Source organism: Sciurus carolinensis, chromosome 11, assembly GCF_902686445.1.
Source record: "Sciurus carolinensis chromosome 11, mSciCar1.2, whole genome shotgun sequence".
NCBI lineage: Eukaryota > Metazoa > Chordata > Mammalia > Rodentia > Sciuridae > Sciurus > Sciurus carolinensis.
In genome coordinates this window covers 111161060-111179290 of record NC_062223.1, presented here as the reverse complement: position 1 = coordinate 111179290, position 18231 = coordinate 111161060, and the positions used below count along the sequence as shown (strand labels likewise).

General features: G+C 40.8%; 2 long non-coding RNA genes across 2 annotated transcripts in view; one reads left to right on the top strand and one right to left on the bottom strand.

Moving 5' to 3' along the window:
• Nucleotides 1-5571, top strand: part of LOC124958091 (uncharacterized) — a 34132-nt gene extending 28561 nt beyond the window's left edge. Inside the window, exons 6-7 of the long non-coding RNA XR_007103833.1 lie at nucleotides 2165-2255; nucleotides 5394-5571. This is a non-coding gene — a long non-coding RNA (uncharacterized LOC124958091). The remainder of the gene's footprint in view (nucleotides 1-2164; nucleotides 2256-5393) is intronic.
• A 2740-nt stretch (nucleotides 5572-8311) lies between these two features.
• The window catches only part of LOC124958092 (uncharacterized), a 70850-nt gene continuing 60930 nt past the window's right edge, over nucleotides 8312-18231 (bottom strand). Inside the window, exon 3 of the long non-coding RNA XR_007103834.1 lies at nucleotides 8312-9076. This is a non-coding gene — a long non-coding RNA (uncharacterized LOC124958092). The remainder of the gene's footprint in view (nucleotides 9077-18231) is intronic.

The following is an 18231-nucleotide window of genomic DNA, read 5'->3' as shown; positions in this document are numbered from 1 at the left end:
ATATCACTAATAAGTGGATGATGACACATAATGGGGGGTGGGAGGGGTTAGTGTTAGGGTTAGAGTTAGGGTTAGTGAGGGGGGCAAGAATGGAGGAAGGAAGGACTGTATAGAGGGAAAAGAGGGGTGGGAGGGGTGGGGGGGAAGGGAAAAATAACAGAATGAATCAAACAACATTGCCCTATGTAAATTTATGATTACACAAATGGTATGCCTTTACGCCATGTACAAACAGAGAAACAACATGTATCCCATTTGTTTACAATTAAAAAAAAAAAATTGAAAAAAAAAAAAAAAGATCAGTAGTAAGGACCGTATCCAGGTCATCCTTTAGGCACTGACGGACTACGGGAAACACATTTTGCAAACATCTGAATGCCCCAGTCCCACGCTGCTCACATCTACCCTTCTGGGGGCAGGAGGACCTCTTCTCCTCCAGGGACTTCCCTGCATCCCACTCCACCAACCTCAGCGCTGGCCTGGAAGTGTCATTCCCCTTTGATCCATGCTCAGGCCCCAGGCTGAAGATGCTGTAGTTTGAAAGTGAAAGCTATTGAATTTGGAGTTTGAACAGCTCAGAGACTGCTGTTCTAGGAAAAATGAGAACAATTCCTTTAGAAGTTTGAGCCAGGTTAAAGCCATAAAGGGACTAAGAAAATAAGAGGCAGTAAGGTTCAAACTTTGTATTTGGGAGAAGTAACTGGAAAAACTCTGTCCCCTTCCACCCTGCCATCTACTTCAACTGGGGTTAGAAGGCAGAGGGGAAAACATCTGGCTGAATTTGCCCTGCTAATGAGATTTATCATTTCTCCTGGGGATGAGAGTGAAACTTAAAGTCCTACTTAACTCATATGTACAAGATGAGTCCAATAATCAAATTCAGATGGCGGTGCTTTCCAGAACCTTCCTAGATGATGAAGAGCATGAAGTCAGGGAAAGGCTTTCCACATGGCCAGAGTCTAAGTGGTATCTAAGGGTTCAGTCAAAACATCTGACCTGCTGGATTTTTCACATTGCCCATTTTGACAGTCTTGCTGTCTGTTTATAAGGAGCACAACCAAAGTAGTAGGAGCTTCCATGATGTGGCAATTGAACTTCCAGGGCACCTCCTGAAAAGGGCTTCCACAGACTGGGCAACCCACTTGGTGAAGTGGGCAGTGATGGTGTTCAGCTGCCCCACTTCTTCTCTGTGTGCGCCTCATCTACACAGCCCTTTTACTCCAGGACCTTCAGTACTCACTCCCTTTCCCTCCGTTAAAACTTCTCAGGAAAGCTCAGGAACTCACTCATACTAGCATAGAAATCAGGGATTCTACTTGAAGGTGTTAGAACTTTATAGGAACTATTGCCTTTAAGTAGAGACAAAGATTTATATGTGATTCTCAATCTTGGCCATGTATCAATATTGCTTGTGATACATTTATAAAATGCATAATCCTGGGCCCCACTCATGTTTAAACTCTGGAATGAGGACTAGCAATCTGCAATTTATTAAATCTTCCATGTGGTTCTGAGGCTTGCTGCTGCTGAAGTTTGAGAACCACTCCTTTAAGTTCAAGGACCAAGGAGAAGATGGGACATTTTGGTCAAGAGCTAGGTAAAATGGATGGACCACAGGGGTACCCTCTGCAACCCTGTTCCTCATGAGGTCAGCTAGTTGGTGTACACATAAAGCCATCTATGGTTGCTCGTGCATCTATTGAAGATATCAGCAGTGTTAGGATCTTTTCTTCCAGAAGGAAGGACAGGTGGGATTTACCTAACATGTCAACAATGTACTGGGTACTTATTTGAGGTGGTTATGTCAGTGGTCATGACTACCCCCTTCCCTCTTCTGGTGCCCCACAAGCCACAAACCACAAGTGAAGGTGCTGGACAGGGCAGGGTAGAAAAGGTTGAGGTAAAGGAAGTAAATTGTTTTATTTGCTGAGCTGAATAGTTAAAGGTTATGGAAATCTTTTGTACAGCATTTCTTTAATTGTAAATTTTATCTTAAAAATGATAATCCCAAAGCACTCACTTGGTATATAATGTCTTTATGGCCTGAAAACATTATAAATAGAAGATTTCCTGAACATTTGGCTAAAACGTGGTGACATTTCAATTCTATTCAACCAGCACTATTATTTACAAGATGAATGAGAGACACTATTTGTAACCACAGGTTCTAGGAGGGAAGACAAACTAGTGAGAAGACCACTAATGAAGAGGGGTGAGCATCTAGCTATTGGCTGGTTCTTACTTCTAGGGTTCAGGTAAGTCCTTTACAAGGGGATGTTTAATTTTAAAACTGATGGTTGAACAGGAATCAGTCAGATGAAGGGATGTAGAGGAGGAAAGGAGAAGATGGGGAGACGAACTTTCTAGGTCAGGGAAGAGTATGTGTGAAGGCTTGGGGAAGAGAGAGTCAGAGGTGGAAGTTTTAAGAACTGGGATCTGAATATGCCGTGTCCTAGAAAGCATGGTGGAAAGTGACAGGAGATGAGGTTAGAACAGCAGCAGATCCACTCCTCGGAGGACCTGGGAAGTTAGATGAAGGATTTGGGTGAGGGCCTAAGGGAAGTTGGAAGCCATTGAGGGGTTCGAAGCAGTGGAAGAAGATAACAGATTTGCATGAGAAATAGATCTCTTGGCTGCGTTTTGGAGGTGGATTCGGGGAGGAGGAATGGTAGGTATTGAGAGATAGGAGATGTCTGTCATGCAGATTCAATTTATGAATGGTTGCCCAGGGAAAAATATGAAATGAACTACAAAACTAGGAGATTAAGATGCATATTTAATCATATGTTCTTTTTCAGCCCTAGTTTTGTTTCTTTGGCTGAGATAGATCTGTGACAGCTGTGGAGACCTAGCCAGGGGCTAGAACTCAATTAGTCAGAACTAATTGAACCCTAGTTGTGGGCCAGTCACAATATAAAACATGGTGCTGGACACCATGGGGGCATTCCAGGAAGGCTTGGTTCTTGCCCCCATGACACTAACACTGAGTAAATGAAAATACTTAAATGTTCATTGAAGATTCAGGCAATTTGCAATCAGTTATCAAAAAGTAATGATGGAATCACAAACCCTTTAAAAGGAGGATTCTAAATTATTTTGTGCAAGATGTGGTTTGAGTACAGTTTTGGAACCTGCTGAGAAGTGAGCAGACCAACATGCCCAGGAGCACATTGCAGGCTGGAGCAGTATGAACCATGGGCACTGTGGTTGCTGTCACATTTGTGATTTCAATTTGCCTTGATTCTCAGGGGAGGTCAACTGAACCTCACACACATGGAAAAACACATTAGCTTTTGGCAAAGAATGAGAGAGTAGTGAATGTTCCCATCTTAAAGAGCGGTCACTTCTCTGCTGTACCATCTGGAATTACGGTGGAATAGGGGCATATGGGAGGAATTGGAAGAGGCCTGGAAGGGCAGGGGCACTGAGGCACTGCCATGGGGAGTGTAGTGGGCCTTAGATAACTCTGGCTTATCACCCCACAGTCAGGGTGCTCTGGTTTTCAGAACATTACCTAAGTCCCAAGGCAGTTTAGAAGTTACATATAATATCAGGAGGCTATTCTAAAAGTTCCATTCTCAAAATCCCCTAATCTTTTTCTCTTAGTGTAGAGACAATGAGCTCTTATGCAATAGGTAACTACTCTGAAGCTTATATTTGGTTCTGAATTACCTTCAAGTCTCAAGTTCAAGTTATTACTTGGTGGCTACCTGCTATATCCTGGATGGGGACTGAGGAGGAGGTTAAAGGGTACAGGGACTGAAGTTGTCCTATAATAGCAGCATCAGGTCTGGATCAGGCCCAGGAGAAAATAGGCATGTCTCTGGCATGGCTTCTGGGACATAACTGTAATGGCCAGTTGACCAAGCAGGGGGACTAGGTGAGGAGGTCAAGGTGATGCAGAGAACCTGTCTCAATGTCAACCTGGAAGAATTCAAAGAGGCATGGCATAGGGCAGAGCCTCTCCAGCCTAGTGTGTTCTTTGGAGATGCTTGTGGGGGCTGTCCCTATTGAAGTCCAGAGAAGCCAATGGAGTGGACAGACCTCACAGACAGACTAGGGACACCACTTACTCCCTTTATACTTGGACCTCTTCTATATCTTATATATTTTGATAATTTACTATTCATTGTTTTGTGAAAAAAGGGATGCTGAGGATAGAAATCAGTTGAAAATCTTTCTTGTTCTAATGGCCTATTCCCAACAGGCTTTTTTGTCCAGGTTTGAAGGTAGGTCCCTAAAATAGAGGAGGTCCCCATGCCGTGGCATCCACAGGCATGGAGCACTGGAGTCCCAATGCATGCTCAGCATGTACAGATCAGGCAAGACTCTGCAGGGGGATCTGTGGGGGCAGGGATGGAGAGCAAGAGCCAGAGAGCTGCCAGCAGGAAGAACAATGGGGTAGTGTGAGTGCTGCCTGAGGGGCCTGAGGACATGACAGTCCACCACTGCTGCGGAGGTGTGTTTGTCCAGGCAGGAAGCCACCTTGGACCCTAAGCCAGTCTCCCCTGGCATATCTTCTGACCACACCTTCAGCAGAGCCCCTGGGCACCTTGTGGAGGCAGGAGCTGTTGTTGGATGCCCAAGTCCAGCCCACTTGGCCTTGTCAGTCTCTTCCTTATTTTCTGGTTGTGGTTGAGGACTAGCCTCTCTGCTCCAGGGAATATTCTCCATGGATGTTTAAGCCACTCAGGCTTGTCCTTAGTCACCTCATGGACTCACTATCCAGGAGCCAGATTCTCAGAGCTAGAGGCACTTAGTCCTCATGAACTGACTATGAAGGAAATGAACTGATGGTTAGAATACCCATCAGGTGTTCCCATTGACTCTCCAGCTATATATGTGGAATGAGTGATTCCGTGAATGTGCCAGGGCTCTTCCACTGTGTTAAAACTGTTGGCCCGACCATGGTGACCCATGCCTTAGTGGGTGGGAGTAATTTTGTCATTGGGTGACACTGTTTCTGGTGTCAGTCATTTGAGGACAAGGTATGCCTCTTAGATCAGGCATGGCTGGGTGCAAATGTCCAGAGATGATGTCGGGGTAGGCCCATGTGAAGATAAACAGTAGAAATGAGGATGCAGTGGAGGTAGGCCAGATATCTGGCATTACTTTTAATGCTGGGTATGGAAAAGGCAGGACCCACAGCCCACAGGAATGAGCTAGAGACTTTGTCACTTTGACTTCTCCCCCATGCTTTGCATTCTCTGGGCTCTTTCTTAGTATAGGCTCTCTGGTTCTGTATTTGGTAATCTAATGTCCAACACTGACTGGCGTTTATTGCTGGCATTTATTGACTGGTATTATTGCTAGGCTTCATGGTAGGTCTTTTCATGAAGCATTTGATTTGGTCCTCATATCAGCCTGCTAAGGAAGTTTTGTCTCTTTTATAGGTGGGGAAATTGAGACAGAGTGCTAAGAGCTTTGTTCAAGGTTCAATTTTAAGTGCTAAAGCTGGGATATGGACCCAGATCTATTTAATTCCAGAAATCAAATTCCTAACTACCTTTTTATTATGGAGTCTTGTAGACAGTACTAGCCCGTCTCTACTGTACTATTATCAAGAAGACCTACAAGCAATCAACAAACATATGGAAAAATGTTCAACATCTCTAGTAATAAGAGAAATGCAAATCAAAACTACCCTAAGATTCCATCTCACCCCAATTAGAATGGTGATTATCAAGAATACAAGCAACAATAGGTGTTGGTGAGGATGTGGGGAGAAAGGTACACTCATACATTGCTGGTGGGGTTGCAAATTAGTGCAGCCACTCTGGAAAGCAGTATGGAGATTCCTCAGAAAGCTTGGAATGGAACCACCATTTGACCCAGCTATCCCACTCCTTGGCCTATACCCGAAGGACTTAAAATCAGCATACTACAGAGATACAGCCACATCAATGTTCATTGCTGCTCAATTCACCATAGCCAGATTATGGAACCAACCTAGATGCCCTTCAGTTGATGAATGGATAAAGAAACTGTGGCATATATATACAATGGAATATTACTCAGCCATAAAGAATGATAAAATTATGGCATTTGCAGGCAAATGGATGAAATTGGAGAATATCATGCTAAGTGAGATAAGCCAATCTCAAAAAACCAAAGGAAGAATGATCTCGCTGATAAGTGGATGATGATACATAATGGGGCGTGGGAGGGGTTAGTTTTAGGGTTAGAGTTAGGGTTGGGGAGGGGGGCAAGAATGGGGGAAGGAAGGACTGTATAGAGGGAAAAGAGGGATGGGAGGGGTGGGGGGAAGGGAAAAAAATAACAGAATGAATCAACCAACATTACCCTATGTATATTTACGATTACACAAATGGTATGCCTTTACTCCATGTACAAACAGAGAAACAACATGTATCCCATTTGTTTACAATAAAAAAAAAAAAGAAAAAGAAGAGAGGTCAAGTTCAAGTTTGGATGAAGTGTTACAGAGGGTAGTGGAGCTCCCAGAGTTGCCACATGAGGAGGAACCTGAGAACAGGTGGTGTCCCTTAGTCAGTCCTCCTTCCCTCCTAGTGCATCTCCCTGTCCTGTCCTTGCCAGACCCTGCCAGACCTTGGGTGTTGGCTTTGCTCTAGTATGCACAAGACTTCATTCATGGTTTCTCTCAGCAACTTCTTCCTAGCTGTCCCCAAAGCTGGGAATGGCTAATGAGATTCCCTTAGAAACCTGATGGTATACCCTACATTCAGGATTAAAATAGAAACCTAAAATACAGTAATCCTTCAGTTTCCACAGGGAATTGGTTCTAGAACCGCCCCCCACCCCCCGTATCAAAATCCATAGGTACTTGAGTCCTTTACATTAAATGGTGTAGTGTTTGCAAATAACCTACACACATCCTCCTGGATACTTTAAACCATTTCTAGGTTACTTGTAATACGGAATGAAATGCGAATACTATATAAGTGGTTGTTATACTGTATCATTTATGGTATAATTACAAGAAAAAAGTCTACATGTTTGGTACAGGCATTTTTTTTTTTTTTTGCAAATATTTTCAATCTGTGATTGGTTGAATCCACAGATGTGGAACCCATGGATACAGAGTGCTGGCTGTGTGCAGTTCTCTGAGTGGCTTGCATCCCAGGAACCATACTTGCTCACTGCCAGCTTTTGGCATGTACTTCTCAAATGTCCACAGGCACCATGCTCCACTGTCAGTTGCTGCTGCTGCCTGAGGGTATAGGAGGTCCGGACAGGAGCAGATGTTCCAATGACTACTGTTTGTTCTGATCTATCTAATCAGTTTGAGGTGACATCACAGCCTCTGACAGATGGGAGCATATGGTTGTCTAGATTAGATTATATGATTCACTGGAATTTATAAATTGTCATTTAGTAACCAAGTTCCTTGTCCCCAAGTAAAATAACAGAAGCATACTGGGATTACAGTGGATGTGAAGGAGGCATGGAGAGGGGGTGGGGAATATCTAGATAGCATCAGCCCATTGTGTTATCTCTCCCAGTAATATTCGTCCTTGTTGTTGGTATGAATATTTATGAATCTAGGTGACTGTATGGTATAATCTATCACCACTCTGTTGCATATTCTCACACCTCTCTGCTGCAGGATTGCCTTTGGGGCCCAAGTTCAAGGTTCCATGAGATTGTAATAAGAATAACTATCCCTTTATATGCTCTATTTGTCAGGCACTTTTGCACTGTTTCACACACATTATGTGACCTAATCCTTTCTAAAATTTGTAATATTTATGCCTGATTGAGATAAGATTGGGCAGGGGGGCAGGATCAAGTTCAGGGATTTTGCTCACAGGTCTCAACTACCAAATGTGGCTACCATTGTTCAGGCTGGAATGGCTGTTCTCCCCCAAACCCACAACCAAGCAACAGGAGATGAAAGAGCCCTACTTTCTGAAAAAGAAAACAAGGCTTTATAAAGGGGGATCTGAATAAGGCAATAGTTCTCCAGGACCAGTAGTCTCCATATTACCCTGGAAATTGTCTGGTCCCATCCCAAGTCAGAAGTTTGACTGGAGTTCTGGGTGTGATGATTCTGACACATGATCAAGTTAGGAAATCACTGGAAAAGGGAATCAAGTGGGTAGGTTCTTAGTCCATTCCTGCCCTTACCCTGCCAGGTGAACATGGTCAGATAATTTTCTCTCTCTGATCCTGGTTTCCTCCATAAAAATAAAGGGCTCACTCCAGAGTCATTCACTTTCCAACATTTATTGAGTGTCCACTATGTGACAGATTCTGAAAGTGTGAAGATGCTGTGTCTTCAGAATGGAACACAATGAGAGTCAGGTGGCTTGGGATAATTATGTTACTACTCTAGGTTCAGCTCTAGTTAATTCTCTCTCTCTCTCTCTGTGTGTGTGTGTGTGTGTGTGTGTGTATGTTCAGTTCTTGCTGGAACAATTGTTAGAAAAATTCCATTTCTAACTCTCCTTTCTCCTGATTCCTATATATTTCCACACTGTTGCCAAAGCCACTTTTAAAAGAAGTGTGACTCTAATTCTCTTGCTTCTCAGTTAAAAACCCAATGCCTCCCTATTTTCTATGCTTCACAAATGGAACATAACAAAGGACCAAACTGCTTGTAGTGCTCAGAAATGTGAGAGGCCTCAAACATAATTCTGCTTAGGACATAGGACATACGGGCTGGTTGGATGGGGAAGAGGAGAGAGTGCTGGCCAACAGAGGTTCTAGGCTCTATGGAACCTGAATTCTGTGGCTGCAAGAAAAAAAAAAAAAAAAGAGGGTAGAAGTCTTGAGCAACCTTTGATGAAATCTCTGCTCGTCTTTGGGATTCCTGTGACATTTCATCTAGATAAACCCGGTTACATTTCCTGTGTATATTTCAAATCCTATAAAAATTTTGAAGCAATGAAAAATGGGTGTGTTGGCTCAAGACTCAAGACTCGGTCTCATGGATTTGAGGCTATTGTGGGAACTGGAGCCATTGTATTCATCAATCAACATCCTTTATAGGGTCCCTGGGGCTTGGTGACTGCTGTAATCTATCTGGCCAATGGCTTTCCAATTTCAGGTGCAGCCTCTGATGTCACAGCTGTGTAAACAGCTATCTCACCACCTGAAAAAGAGTAAAGGATGGTGATCAATGAATCAATGAGACTTTCCTGAGCACATACTCATATTTTCAGGAACCCCATATTTCTTGCACCAGAAGAGGCAGTACTTAAAGTTTCTATAATGTAGCTTGGCATCAATTTCTAAATTGAGCAATCCAAATTCAAGCTGAGATGGGTCTGGGACTACTTAGCAGTATGTTTGGAACTTTGTTTTGCAGTGCATTGACCTGTGAAAGCCACATTACTGGTGCAAACAGGCTGCCTTGTTTGAGGAAGATAAGTTGTCTGAGATTCATTCTGGTTTGTCCAAGTGGACTTGGAAGACTTTGGGGAAAGAGAGCAAGGATGTACAGAATCATAAAGCTTTTAGCTTCTGGGCTCAGCATCTCTAGTCAAACCCTCTAGAGGTATCAGTGGCAGAACAGAAAGCTCACCAGAGCCAGGGTTCCCACTTCCTGTGATCAGACCAAATTTGGGCCTCCCTGAGCTCAGTTTCTGTTTGTCATTGTGAGGGTAGCTGCTGGCTGGCATCCAAATGATACTTGTTAAATTTGTTGAATGTGGAATATCTGGGTTTAATGTCATCATAGGTTTTTATCTATATACCTCAACTGGGTTTTTAAAAATATATATTTTAAAGTTGTATTATAATATAATTTCATGAATTACATTCTAGTATTCATTCTTTTTCTGGTTGAACATGCAGTGGTTTGATTCAATTAAGAGTATGCTTATTTGAAACTGACTTTCAGTCTTTGTGGGGACTGGTTTATTTCTGGTTCATCTGTATTCCATTCTTGTGGTAGGGAAGTTTAAAAATCTTGGGGTATTTTTCAGGACTCCTACTGGTAGCCCTACATTCCAATGTTGGATCTTCAAACTTATGAGACTGATTGAAAATCTGTCAAATTAAACTGGGTTTTTAGAAATGTTTTTCTGAGTGTGCCCAAGATCTTTATTTTGAGAGGCACTATCTGGTCTACTGCTTTCCTTGTCTGGTAGGAAAATAGTCTCTCCTCCACCACCGCTAGAATGTAAATTCTATGAAGTCAGGAACCTTACATTTTTTTGTTCACTGCTGTATCCTCAGTGCTAAACACAGACTGGATGACAGTAGAATGACATTTAACAAATGTCATTTGCTGAATGAATAAATGGGTGAATGAACAATTGACTCTCTGGGACTTTGCTCTCTTGTGGTGATTGAAAGCTGGAATCAGATTGCCCAGGTTAGATCTCTGACTCTTCTCTTTATCCACTGTGTGTTTTAGCCAAGTTTTTAAATCTCTTTCTGTCTGTTTCCTCATGTGTAAAATGAGACTAATACTTCAAAGCATTGTTATGAGGATTAAGTGAACTAATACGTACGAAGTATCTAAAACAGGTCCTGGTATATGGTAAGTGCTCATAACCTTTTGCCATATTGATTTTGGGAGCTGCAAGACACATGTGGAGCTTTTGAAGTTATTTTACCTCCATCTCCATCCTACACCCCTATTCCCCCTTGCATGGTGTGACTATGTCTTTTTTGAAGAAAACATAACTAAGTGGGTTTTATTTATTTTTATAGAAAAGAGTTTTTATACCAACCAATTTATACAATTTATATTTGTGTGCCTGAAAAATTTTTATCCCATAGTGGTACATACTGGGCTCAAGTCAAAAGCTTTTGTATTCATTATTAATAAAAATTATTATAACAATAAGAATAATAATAGAAATAAGAATTTATAAGTCTTTCCTATGAGCTGGACATTGTGTCACTTGGTGGTCAAGGACTCATGTGGACCAGGGGATCATGGACATTCCAGTATTGACCGGATATCAGAATTTGGCTTTGTCTCTGGGTTTACACAGGGCAGACTTAGCTCACTTTGTTAACTAGATTCACTAGTGTCACCATGACCCACAAATGCCTCATGTAATTAATTAACTGCTCTCTTTTTTGGAGACTGATTTCTCTTTGAACTCACAAGCTATCTATAATTTCAAGCTATATTTATCTCTCACTTTTCCTCATTTTATTCTTCTTCTACTTATGTTTCCATGTTTCATGTTCTCTCTCTCTCTCTCTCTCTCTCTCTTTGGGTTCTGGAGATTGAACTCAGGGGCAGTTGACCACTGAGCCAAACCCCCAGCTCTATTTTGTATTTTATTTAGAGATAGGGTCTCACTGAGTTGCTTAGTGCCTCACTTTTGCTGAGGCTGGCTTTGAACTTGTGATCCTCCTGCCTCAACCTCCAGAGTCACTGGGATTACAAGTGTGTTCCACTGTGCCTGGTCATGTTCTGCACCTCTTGATTTATTTATTCAAGTTATTTTCCCATCAAATTAGAGAAGAAAAAAACCCAAAAACCCAAAAAGCCATGAAGTTGCTGGCCTTTCATCTGTACCTGTGACATAAAGTTACCCAGGAGCATTTCATAATGCAAATAGACTTGTCTTCACATGTTGGGCCTTTGCTTTTTTATAGTAAACTATCCCTTTGATTCACAAGGAAATGGACTTCAACTTTATTGCAGTTCCTACTTCCATAATGTCTGGGTACAATTCACGAAACATACCTGGTGAAAATCTGAGTCTCTGGAGGGCCAGGTGTTTCAGGAAGAGGAAGAGGAAGAGGAAGAGGTTCCTTTTTTGTGTCTTCAGAAGGAAGGATGATTGACAAGTCGTGCCTCAATCATTGGATAAATTCCCTTCCCTTCACTCCTTTGAGACTTCAGCTCAAAGGGAATAGGACACTGGTCAGTAGCTGGTCAGGCCAACAGCATACCTGATATTTGTTTTTAAGGAAGTTCTGTCACTTGGGTGACTTTGAATGTCACCCAGAAAAGCAGTGAGGTTCACGATGTGAGTTATGGACAGGCAGAGTTGGTGCCAGGTCATAGAGTCACCAGAACACTATTCCATAGGGGAACTATTGGAATGGAATTGTTTCTGTGAGCAGAGCGTTCATGGTGCCAAACTCCCTCCTGTGAGTGGGAAACCATGGTTATGTGTTTAGCTAGACAAAGGAATGCTCCACACTATGCTTAAGTTGGAGCTTTTGTTTTTCTTCTTAATCAGGGCTTTCTAGGGACATTCCAATGAAAAAGACCTGAGAGAGGATGGATGGTAAAAAGGAATCTTGAGATAAAGGAAGGGCTAATTTTTTGTTGTTTACTTTGGTGTTTCCTAAATATCTAAGCAGTGTCTCCTGATTTAAACCAAACCAAAACAAACCAAACACAACCAACAGAGTTAGGACCTCTCCAAACCTATTGAGTCATTCTCTGGGGGCCAAGGTGGGGCCCAGGAATATCTCTTTATAATGAGCATTCCATGTAATTTGAGTGGGAACCAAGGAATTCCTTCCTAGGAATTCTTGTGGGATTTTCCATTATTAAAAAAAAACCAAAACAGGTTTTCTTTTTTCACACTACGAATAACTTGCTTGAACACAGGGACTATGCTTTCCTTACCTTAGTAGCTAGCACAATTTCCAGCACAGAGTTTGTGCTTAATAAACATTAGTAGAAGTATATATCATGGAAGATATTTCTCAAAGGAGGCCATCAATTGTGCAGGGAATGGGGAAAGGTACTATTGATCGTATGACAAAAATATCAAATAAAGGTCATTATTCAGTGGTGGGTGGTGCCAAGCAATGTTGAAGCAAAAAACAGAACAAAGAGTCTTTCTGTCTTAGAAGGACCATATAGTGAGTAGAACAGCCTGAAGACTTTCCTTTTGCAAAGGCTATTTTCCAAAGCTCCATGGTAATATGAGAAACAAAGGGAGTAACCACCGGACTTTCTTGACTATCTTCCAAGATAACTTATAGCAGCACTGGGTTATAGATAATAATTAAATCACCTGGTTCTTGTTTTTCTCATCTGCGTAATGGGATATGGGTATTTACCAGATGCCTGGGTTGATGGAAAGTTGTCAGTATTACTAGAAGCCATCTGTTTAGTACCAAAGGGCATTCAAAAATAGCCATAAACAGAATTGGACATCCTCTAGACTGCCACAGAAGTCAGGCTATTACAGTAATAAAACCCTGTCTTCTGAACATTGGCCTCCATCCAGACCAACTGGGTTGGTTCAATCTCCATTTGATCAGACCAATGTGATTTCCGTTTCATAGTGTCTAGTCCTAACGTGTAAGTATTTAAGGTGTGATAAAACTGGAAATCCAATAGTTGATGACATTTTTAGATAAGGACCTGCCCAGCAGCTGTCAGCCATATTTGCAGATCCTGGCTGGGAATTTGAAAAGCTGAGATGTGGTCTGAACCCAATGCTTCTTTGGTAAGGGTGGCAGGGCAAGTACTTTTCTTGAAAAGTAGAAATGGCAAAGTTTGAAGGACTCCCTAGTGTGCATGAATTTTGAGAACAAAAATATGAAAGGGAATTCAGTTGTGTAGCCTCTTGATCTGAACCAAAACAATAAAATTAATGTATAGAAAACTCTACACTTTTGCATCTAATCTTTGCAACAATTATTATTTCAAGTTTGAAAAGGAAGAAACTACAACTAGGAGAACCTAAACAACCCACAAGTCTTCACCATTTGTAGTACAGCCAGATTCCAAACCAGGAATTCCAAATGTAAATTAATCTCTTCACTATATTTTCCTGACTCCCCTAAATGGAAACTATGCAGAAGAATGAAATGATATGCAATTGCTGGAGTAATGAGAAATGGGCTTAACTGACTGGGTATGTAAAGAAATGTACATACTGTAGGCAGCAATAGATTTTAATATTTTACCTGTGGATTGCTCATTTTACCTTGGAGCCCATTATTGTTCTAGCTAGATTTAAGTAATTTCTCTTTCATATTTCAAAATTTGATATCATAGTACTTCTCTAAAATAAACAATAGTTCTTAACCTTGGATATGAAACAGTGGTTCATGAACTCTATGGACTCTCTACCAAGGAAAATGTTTGTATGCACATAGAATTCACGGGTACTCTTTAAAATCACCCTGGTCTTCTCCTTCTCTCCCATCTCTAAGGGGTTAAGAAATCCATTTGACTTTGCAAATTGCCCTGAATTTCTGACCACAGACTATTTTCAGCATCTAGGGATTGTTAAGTCTGTGGGCCATCAATTTTCTATGTTTTAGTATATCTGTACCTGTATTGATGACAAATCATTTGTTGAAAAATGTTAATTGGATTTTTTGTCTGTCCCACACCAATTATGTGTATTTTGCTAACAATTTCTGTTTTGTTTATTGCTGTATCCCTAAAGGCTGGAATTTGGCACAAATTACAAGATATAATTAGCATTTTTTTGTGTGTTTAATACATGTGTTTTTGGAAATTGTAGATTAAACTAGAATGAATCACATAATGCAATAGGACAACTTGTTTTTTAAGGGAATTTGTCTACAATTTCTCCAATATGTACATTTCTGTAGATTTTTGGTATATACTTTATCAAGCTAAGGAAGCATCCTTCTAGTCCTAATTTTCTAAGAGTTATTTTTCTAATATTAGAAACAGATATTGGACTTTATCAAATGTTTAGACATTGATTGAGATAATTTCCTAATTTTTCCTCCTACAGTTCATCAATGTGTTGAATTACATTGATAGGGTATACTAAGAGTGAAACATCCTTACATTCCTGGGATGAACTGTATGTATTATGATGTATCATTATTATTTCATGATGTAGTATTCTTTCATAATACACAATTGGATTCTACAAACTAATATATAGTATTCTTGAATCTATGTACACAAATTAAATGGCTGATAATTTTCTTATATTGACCTTATTTAGATTTAGAATCAAGGTTACATCAGTCTTCTATTTGCAAATTTCCTGTGGTTGGTTGGTTTGTTTGAACTATGACTTAACATTATTGGATCTTTTAAAATATTTGAATTACATCCATGAATCTGTCTTTTAATTGGTAAGCTTAATCTTTTAATATTTATTATAGTTACTGTACTATTAGAACCCATCCTGTTATCTTATTTTTATGTTCCATTTGTTGTATTTTAAAAAAATACCTCCTTCCTGTATTCCATGGAAAGGTCCAGTTTTCTTTAGCTGGTTTAAAAATGAAACATTCTATTTCTGTTTTTAGAGTAAGAACAGAAGTGGTAGTTGCCCTTCACATGTTTTCTGCCATTGATTTCCTCTACAGGTTAAGCATCCTTAATCTGAAAACCCAAATCCAAAATACTCCAAAATTAGAGACTTTTTGAATGTCTACATGATAGCACCAGTAAAAAATTCCACACCTGACCCCATGTGACAGGTTGTAGTCAAAACATGCATGCACAGGACTGGGGTTGTAGCTTAGTGGTAGAGCCCCTTCCTAGCACATGTGAGGCACTGGGTTTGAGCCTCAGCACCACATAAAAATAAAATAAAGGTATTGTGTCCACCTACAACTGAAAAATATTTTTAAAAACATGCATGTACTGAAAATATTGTATAAAATTAGTTTCAGGCTATGTGGATGGGGTGTATATTAAACATAAGTAAATTTTGTGTTTAGATTTGGGGCCTATATCCAATATATCTCACTATGCATATCCAAATATTCCAAAATCCGAAAAAAGTCAGAAATCTGAAAGACTTTTGGTCCTAAAATTTCAGAAAAAGGTTATTCAATCTGTATTTTCCTCTTTATGCAACAAAAACATTAGTATAATTAAATTTCCCTTTGATTTCCTTTAGTGCTTCATATCACAAAATTAAATAGAATATAATATAAATGATGTCCCTTGGACTTGTGGCAAGCACGTAGATATTTTTTAGATATTCCATTCTGTGTTGTTATAGGTGAGTTTTCTCTTTTTGTTCCCAGTTTTAAGAAATTTTCTATTACACACTTGATCCAGATATTTGATGACCTTTTGTTCTGATATTTCTTGCAACATCCTCCCAGGTAGCCCTTTTCATTTGAATACTTCCTCAAAGAGCAATTTTAATGTGAGGCCTTGCAGGTCTCAGGATATTTTTGTTATGCTACGATATTTGAATGGCAGTTTGGCTAGATTTAAAAATTACAGGTTCAATGTTCTTTTTCTTCAATAGTTTAAAAATACTTCTTTATTGTCTATTTGCATCTAATTTTGTTATGGAGAAGTATACTTTTATTCTGATTCTTGATTCTTAGTTGTTAATAGACTATTCTCAGTAAAATTTTAGTTTCCTTCTTTTGTTAGTTATTTAAAAATATCGTATTCTGTGTCTGGCCATTAGTTTTCCCTTCCTCTATTATTTGTCTGGGTCTGCTAGTGTACAAAATCTGATTCATTGGCACACCTCTGGGTCTCCCCTCCTCCCTGTTTCCAGAGGGTAGGGATTTACCCCAGAAGGTATAACTTCTACTGATCTGCTCCAGGTTTAAATCATACTGATCCTATACTAATGTGACTGCCATTTTCCCTTTACTGATTTCAACTTAATGAATATCCACTAGTATAATTATTTAGAGCTCTGGGTGTCATCAGATGAACTTAGGTCTGACACCTACCCAACAGTCTAGTAACCCTGTGACACTGGGCAAATTAAATTTCCTAAGCGTTTGTTTCTTGGAACAATACAGATAGACATTTCCTCATAGAGTTGTTGTGTGTGGACTAGATTAGATAATGTATTTAAGGCTACACATGGAACCTGGACATAGTAAGTAATTTTTATTAGGTTATGAAAATTGTGATGCTAGGCCTGCGAGGAGAAACAGAGATGAATAAAGTTCTTATTTTCATGGACTTGGAGAGAAGAAGAACCAAAATACGATCACTGTGAGAGAGGACCAGAAGGGTTCACATCCTCCTAGGAATCTATGAGACATTCAGAGAATCGCTTATTTATTTTATAAACATGGAAACTGAGACTAAAAGAGTTTTGTGACTTGTTTAAGGGGACAGAGTAGTGAATGGCAGAACCTTCATGGGAACCCACGTCTCCTGGGACTGAGCCAGGCCTGATGGACGTGCCTAAGAGGCCCAAGGTTTTATGATGCTGCTACTTTCAGAGCCGGGCTGCCCATCATCCTGCAGTTAGAGGCTTTGGGTGAGGCCCAAAACAGCCAGGAGACAGCCCTCTCTCTCTTGTGAGTGAGTTGTTTATGTGAACATTTCTCCTCAAGACCTGCCCTCAAACAGATAACCCATTAGAGACAGTCATCCGTAACTTCATCAAGTGAAGTTTTTCAGAGGTAAGTATGGCCCAGGTCCTGTGGAAACCCTGGAGAGAAAAAGATGAAACCTCCTTGAGGAACCTACAGGATCATGCAACAATATCCCTTCATTTAGTGACCAGACCAAGTGCTCCAAGAGCTGAGAAAAGATGGATGGATATTTTCTTGGCCGAGAGGTTTGGTGAGTCAGAATGTTTTTTACAAAAAAAGATACATTCGAGTTGGATCTTGAAAAATGAAGAGGTGATTTTCAGATGGGGAAGAGAGGAGAGGAACCCAGCAAGAGGGGGCACAGGGTCAAAGGAGGGGTTTGCACAGATATTCAGCAGTGCTTAGAAGGCACTGGTAGGAGGGCAGCCAAGATGTGCAGGAGAGGAAGGCAAGGGCTCCATTGGGAGGGGCTTTATGTGCCCCCAGTTCTGTGGCTGAAGGGAGAGGAGAATGTCAGTGTCAGATGCAAGATTGCTCTGAGGCACCAGACATGGCTTAGGGGGTCCTGGTCAAGTGGTCTCACCCCAGACTGGTTGGATCACTGGATTCTGAGCATGTGGGTTTCAGATATACAGTGACAGAAGGCTTCCACACTAGGAAGGATCCTCGTGGCTCACACTCCATACAATATAGGCGTTAAGCCCCTGACTCCTCCTGTGAGAGGCACTAGGAGAGAGGCCCTGTTCTTACTGTGCCAACAAAATCCCTTTAAGAAACCAGCTCCATTTAAGGGGCCTGGGCATCTTCTTTCTTCCCTGAGTTGGCCTCTTTCTCTGTGGACATATCTACCATCAGAATCAATGTCTTCCATATTTTAACAAAATTAAGGCTTACGGTTTTGGTGGGGACTGGGGCCAAGGGAGGGGCCACTGAATTTCAAAGTGGAATAAACAGAAAAGCAATATTAAAGGAGGAGGAGGTTGTTTAGTGAGGCTTGAAGGGAGGACAGGTGCTTCCTCTGATGTTGAGAATCAGTGACCCCTGGGAATCGCATTTCCCGTTGAG